Raw genomic sequence first — 7,628 nt, 5'->3', positions numbered from 1 at the left:
TGTGTGTGTGTGTGTGTGTGTGTGTGTGTGTGTGTGTGTGTGTGTGTGTGTAGATAGGTGGCGCAGTAGATAGAGTACTGGGCCTGGACTCAGAAAGACTTATCTTCCTGAATTCAAATATGGCCCCAGACTCAATAACTGTGTAACCCTGAGGAAGTCATTTAATCCTATTTGCCTCAGTTTCCTCATCTGTAAAATGAGCTGGAGAAGGAAATTTGCAAACCTCTTAAGTATCTGACTCCCAATGGGGTCATCAAAGAGTTGGATACAGCTGAATAACAACAAAATAAGTAGAGCAACTCTACTCAGCTTGTATTTGTATTCACATGCACACACATGTATTTGAATACAAATGGAAGCAAAAGAGAGTTCCTGACCTCAAGGAACTTACATTCCAGTGGCAAAAGACAACACTGAAAGACTTGTCAGAAAGTGGTGGACAGGATGATAGAACCATAGGGACAGGGTGAGAAGAATGTAGGAAGTTGTGTAGGAGCTTGTCTGGTTCCTGACAAGAGAGGCAAAAGGTTCACCTCTCGAAGCCTGAGGGAGGGAGGAGTGGAGGTCAAGTTTGAACAGATAATAAGCATATTGGACTGAGTATCTTCCATATTTTTTTTTTCATTTGTTGTGGGACGGTAAAGATATGGTTGACTGGAAAATTCCTTTCAAAAGTCTTTTAGTGCCTGCTATTGCTAACATCAATATTAACTTTGATGCATGTATATAATATTCTCATCAATTTTATTTAAATAGGAAAATTAGGTATATAGGTTTAAAGTTGTTGATGTTCTTCTCTTAGTCATTTTTATTTGGTGGAGTTAGTGATTATGTTCAAGATTGCCTACCTCCCCACGCCTTTACTCTTTCACCTCTTGTAGCTACCCTCAGTGTTCTCATAATTTTTTTCACTTCCAGCACAGATCTCTATGTACAGATGTGGTATATAACTTTGCTAATTTTCCTTTCTTTGTTTATTTTAGGGCCATTTCTCCCTTTTCTGTAAGCATTCCTGAGATAGTGATGTTAGAATCCAAGTGCGGTGGTTCAGTTGTCCTTGATGGAGAAAAGAATTCTACCCTTGCATATCTTTTCTATCTTTTGTCTGTCTGTTATCCTTATTTCAGTTTCATCCTTAAATGCCCTCGGGATGATTTTGCTTAGTTGGTTCTCTCACCAAGCATTCTTTATAATGGTTTTAACCTCCCCTTCTTATCTGTTTTATGAGGTGATATTACTTATAACCTTCTGTCATCCTTCTCCATAAGATTTCACAAATGAGTTTATATTGTAAATCAGTGTTGTCCTTGGCCACCATGTCTCTCCACTGAGCAAGTAAGTCAAGTGTCTGCTGACAAAATGCATTTTAGGCTGTTTTGGTCTCCCTGTTATGGCACTTGTTTTACATTAAACTTCTGTAGGAAATAATTGTAATTGGTGTCAATGTTAATTTCATGTAACTATATCCCATTTTTGTCATCAGTAACTTGTTTTTGTTTTCATTGTATGATATAACTTTTTCAAATTTTAATTGTTCTTTTCTAGATATGTATTAATGTTGATCTTTGCTATTAACTAACAAGTCAGTGATCCTACAGTACACAGAAGGCAGTTTCAGGAATGACTCATATATTACTAATACGGTATATCCTATCCATTAAAATATAATCTTTTCAAAGTTTATGATGTTGATTGGTGCTTTCTATTTTCAAGCCTTTTTTTTGTCTCACTCTTAATTCCTGATCTGTATTTTCCAATATATTTTCATCTTTGAAGTCATTAATTATCAAATTATATGTTTACATTATATGTGATATGTATATGTGTGTATGTACTTTTGCAAGGAGAATAAAATACATAATGAATACATTTACTTTTTTATTTTTTTAGATTCTGAAATTAAATGTAAAAAAGAGCATTTCTGTATCCTCATTAGAACATAAAAAGAAGGTTCTATATGAAATAATGAATCTCTATTTCATACCACTTGCTTTAAAAAAATTGTTGAATTCTATTCCTTTCAAAACTTTTCAACTTTTCTATGCTTCCTTCTGTTCTATGCATTTAAACGTTTCAAAGCCCCCATTCCCCTTTTATTTTTTGCTTTGCCATTGCTAACCTGTCCCTCACTGAGACAAAAAAAAGTAGGAAAAACTCTTATGCAAATATAAGCAAGGAAAACAAATGCAGATAGTGGCCATATCCAAAGATATATTTCTCTGAAGGACACATCCATCACAGGTTTGTCCAGAGTTAGGCAGCATACTTCATCATAGATCTTATGGAGACATGGTTAGTCATTGGTCTGACCAGAGTACTTAAAAGTCTTTCAATGGGGGCGGCTAGGTGGTGCAGTGAATAGAGCACTGGCCCTGGAGTCAGGAGTACCTGAGTTCAAATCTGGTCTCAGACACTTAACACAAAAACTAGCTGTGTGACCTTGGGCAAGTCACTTAACCCCAACTGCCCTCCAAAAAGCGAAAAAAAAGTCTTTCAATGTTGCTTTTCTTTATATTGTTATTATCGTGCGAATTGTTCCATTGCATTAATTATGCTAATTTCACTGTATTAATTCATACTACTCATTATTCTCTGAAATCTTATCTTTCAGCATTTCTTATGGCACAATAATATTCCATTACTTTCATATATCAAGATTTGTTTAGCCATTCTCCCAAATATATAAGAGGCAGTCTAGGGTACTCCATTATCTTCTAGGTCATACCTCAACCCTATCCCTTTTAATTCCCTTTTCAGGACCAGGAAGTATATTTTGCTTGTAAACTATCCCCTCTTTAGTGTTATCCTCCCTTTTACCCCACCTTTTAACTATCCCTAACTCGTTTCTCTGTTGAATTTCATCTATTTTGTACTTCATGCTGTATATGTGTATGTTTTCAACCTTCCTGTTTGTTTCAGATAAGAGTAAGATTCATCTGAAGCTCACTCCCCTGCCCCTTCCTCTTTGTTTGTGTATTCTTTTCAAGCACCCCAATCGTGAGAAATACCAAGTTCTGTTTTCTTACCCTTTATAAGCTAGTGTATTTCTCCTTTTACCCTTCCTTCTCTTCCTCCTCTTCAAATCTTCAGAATTGAAAAAATGCACCCAGGACATTTTTTTTCCTGGTTTATTTCCTTCAGTAGGAAGTCTCTTTCCTCCTGTCTGGTTAACTGTTTCTTCAGGACTTTTTGCTAACTAGTTATTATAGCCAGAGAGGAATCTGATAAACTAGTTTCTTCTTTCTCCCCATTGAAGCTTTAATAATTAAGGGAATATAAATTTCTTATCTTTTCAAGTATTTGTGTTGTATTAGGGGCTCTAAGATCATAAAATCATTATACAAAATAAAAATCTCTGATGGTGAAATGTCAGGCACTTTACCAGGTATGTATGGGGAAGATGTTTCGTGAATAAGAGACATCATAGTGACATCAGATGCTTGTGTATAGGTGGCTGCCTCCCCCTTAAGAACAATCACCCATGGCATCAATATTAATGATGATGATGGCTGACTTTTATATAGCACTATGTGCCAGGCACTGTGCCAAGTGATTTATAAGCATTATCAAGTTTGATTGTTACAACAACCCTGGGAGGCAGGTACTACTATTATCCCCATTTTACAGATTAGGAAACAGATAAACAGGGATTAAGTGATTTGCTAAATATCACATAGCTAGTAAATGTCTTAGACTGGATTTGGAACTCAGATCTGCTCTCTCCATTTCTAGCACTCTATTCTCTGTACTACCTAGCTACCCAATGACATTATTCTGTCTTTGGGAGAGCTGTTGTAATTGGAATTTCAAAGCTGAAGTCTCAGTTCATTCTTCATATTCCTTCTATTCCCTTTACATAGCTTTGTCTGGAAGTACAGGGGTCACTTAGTCCAACTGTCTCATTTTATAGACAGAGGATTAAGGCCTAGAAAGTTTAAGTAGTTTGCCCAAGATCATGCTGGTAATAAGTAAGGAGGCAGAAGTCAAACCCCAATCCACTAACTCCAAGTCTACCAGTCTATCAGTTACGACACTCCCTTTCAATCTAAAAGATATTCTTAAAGAACAAAAATCAAATAAGCAGACAACAGATGATTCTGTCCTGCCTGGGATACATTACTTCCCCCTCATAAAAAAATGCTCAAGTTTTCCTTATCTAACTGGTCAGGTTATTTATTTTATTTTTTAAAAATATTATTTTTCCCCAGTTACATGTCAAGAAAATTTTTTAGCATCCATTTTTTACAAGATTTTGAGTTGCAAATTTTTCTTCCTCCCCCTTTCCATCTTCTGAAAATGGTAGGCAGTTTGATATAGTTTATACATGTGCTATCTTGTAAACAATATTTCCATATTATTCATAGTTGTAAAATAAGCAACAGATCAAAAGGGGAAAACATGAAAAAGAATAAAGTAAGTGGTAAGTGAAAAAAAGTATGCTTCAATCTGCTTTCAGAGTCCAACAGTTCTTTATCTGGATGTGGATAGCATTTTTCTTTCTGAGTCCTTCGTACTTGTCTTAGGTCACTGTGAAAAGAGCATAGTTATTCATAGTTGATCATCACACAATGCTGCTGATACTGCAGACAATGTTTTCCTGGCTCTGCTCATTTCACTTTGTATCAGTTCATACAAGCCTTTCCAGGTTTTTTCTGAAATCTGTTTGTTCATCATTTCTTATGAACAACAGTATTCCATTACAGTTATATACTTCTGCTTGTTTAGCCATTCTTCCACTAATGGACACTTCCTCAATTTCCAATATTTTGCCACCATGAAAAGAGCTACTCTAAATATTTTTGTACCTGTAGGTCCTTTCCCCCTTTTTATGAACTCTTTGGGATACAGACCTAGTAATGGTATTGCTGGATCAAAGGATATGCACAGTTTGGTTGCCCTTTGGATATAGTTCCAAATTATTCAGATCAATTCATAGCTCACAAAGCATTAGTGTCCTGATTTTCCCATATCCTCTCCAACATTTATTATTTCCCTTTTTTATCATATTAGCTATTCTTGTTAGTATGAGGTGGTACCTCAGAGTTGTTTTAATTTGCATTTCTCTAATCAAAAGTGATTTAGAACACTTCTTCATATGCCTGTAGATAGCTTTGATTTCTTCATCTGAAATTGCCTGTTCATATCCTTTGACCATTTATAAATTGGGGAATAGCATGTATTCTTATAAATATGACTCAGTTCTCTATATATTTAAGAAATGAGGCCTTTAAGATGGCGGAATAGAAGCAGGACCTCCCCGCAGCTCCGGCTTCCACCTTCCCCAATACATGTAAAAAGGGGACTCTAAACAAACTTTGGAGCTGCAGAACCCACAAAATGACACAGAGAAGCTAACCTCCTGCTGAGGACAGCCCGGCAGGCCAGGAAGAATCGGCCAGTGCAGTGCCCTGGGAGCCCAGCCCATCCCCACACCTAGGCTTTAGCCCCAGGGTGGGCCTAACCAGCTGCCTGACAGAGGGATTCCAGATCAGCAGCAGCTGTGGCCATTTCCAGATTTATCAACACATAGATGCGAAGGAGAAAGTGAGAGGTCAGTGCAGTCTGGACTTTAGGACCCAGTAAGTAGGAGTGTGTGGCTTTTGCCCCCCGGGGCAAGAAGCCACTGAGAAGCTGACACAGCTAGCCAGCCCCAGGTGGCAGCTTCAGCTCCTGGCCTGCAGAGTGTAAGGGGACCAAGCACCAGTCTGAGGGGTAATCACTCTTGCTTTAACCTGCTTGGATCTGGATTTCAGTCTAGGGTGGAGGTCCTGGGATGTGTGTCCAGCTTGCCAGAGTGTGTGGAGGCCTCAGAAAGGGCACCCATCTAATACCTCTGGCAGCGGAGAAAACCACAGTGTTTGGGAAGAAAGCTCCCCTGTCTGGTGGCAGAGTCCTACTGTGGCAAAAAGCCCAGGGGTCAAGTGACTGAGGGGCAACATGACAAGGCAAAGGAAACAAAGCAGACAGAAGATTCCAACATTACACTCCTATTTTGGGGACAAAAAGGAGCAAAGCATGGAACAGGAAGAAGACAGTGAAGTCATAACTCCTGTACCAAAAGCTTCAAAGGAAAATACAAGCTGGTTACAGGCCGTAGAGGATCTTAAGAAGCAGATAAGAGAAGTGGAGGAAAAATTGGGAAGAGAAATGAGAACAATGCAAGAAAATTATGAGAGTCAATAGCCTGACTGAGGAAAATAACACCTTAAAAAGACTAACTCAAATAGCAAAAGAGGCTCAAAAAGGCAACGAGGAGAAGAATGCCTTAAAAAGCCAAATTTGCTAGATGGAAAAAGAATATCAAAAGCTCAATCAGGAGAATCATTGCTTCAGAATTAGATTGGAGCAAATGGAAGCTAATCACTTTATGAGAAATCAAGATGCTATTAAACAGATCCAAACAAATGAAAGAATAGAAGGCAATGTGAAATATCTCATGGGAAAAACCACTGACCTGGAAAATAAATTCAGGAGAGATAATTTAAAAATTATTGGACTACCTGAAAGTCATGATCAAAGTCAGAACCTAGAAATAATCCTCCAGGAAGTTGTCAAGGAAAACTGCCCTGATGTTTTAGTACCAGAGGGCAAAATAGAGGTTGAAAGAATCCATCGATCACCTCCTGAAAAAGATCCCAAAAAGAAAACTCCTAGGAATATTATAGCCAGGTTCCAGAATTCCCAGATTAAGGAGAAAATATTACAAGCAGCCAGGAAGAAACAATTTGAATATTGTGGAAACACAGTCAGGATAACCCAGGATCTGGCAGCTTCTACACTGAGGGATCGAAGGGCTTGGAATTTGATATTCTGGAGGGCAAAGGAGCTGGGATTAAAATCAAGAGTCACCTATCCAGCAAAACTGAGTATCATGTTTCAGGGGAAAATATGGTCATTCAGTGGAATACAGGACTTTCAAACATTCTTGCTGAAAAAACCAGAGTTGAATAGAAAATATGACATTCAGATACAAGAAGCAAGAGAAGCATGAAAAGGAAAACAGGGAAAAGAAATCATAAGGAACTTATCAAAGTTGAACTATTAACATTCTTACATGGAAAAACAATAATTGTAACTTATGGAGCATTTCTCAGTAATTGAAAGGAATAGAAACATATATGTACACACATATACACATATATACATGTCTATATATGAGGGTATATGGGCATATGAATACATATGTGAATGTGTGTATATATGTTTACAGGTATACATAGATAGAGGACGTAGGACCAATTTAACAGGAAAGGATGATACTTAAAAGGTGAAATTAAGAGTTGAGAGAGGAATATAATGAGAGAAGATGGGGAGAGACAGAATGGGGTAAACTATCTCATATAGAAGGGGCAAGAGAAAAAGCTTACAATGGAGGGGAAGAATAGGAAGGCAAAAGGGAATGGGTCAACCTTATTCCCATTGAATTTGGCTTGAGGAGGGAATGAAATACACATTAAATAGGGTATCTCACCCTACAGGAGAGTAGGGGGGAAGGGGATGAGAGGGGGGATGATGGGAGGGCAGGCTGGGGGGGAAAGAAGTTGGAAGCGCCCACTTTTGAAAAGGGATGGGATCAAAGTATAGAATAAAACAAGTGGGTGGTGGGATAGGAGGGAGGGAAATATAGT

The sequence above is a fragment of the Petaurus breviceps genome, unplaced genomic scaffold (assembly GCF_028583685.1).
Source record: "Petaurus breviceps papuanus isolate PSGF00001 unplaced genomic scaffold, PetGlider_PUasm1.0 151, whole genome shotgun sequence".
NCBI classification, from domain to species: Eukaryota; Metazoa; Chordata; class Mammalia; order Diprotodontia; family Petauridae; genus Petaurus; species Petaurus breviceps.
This window is presented reverse-complemented; position numbering follows the sequence as displayed.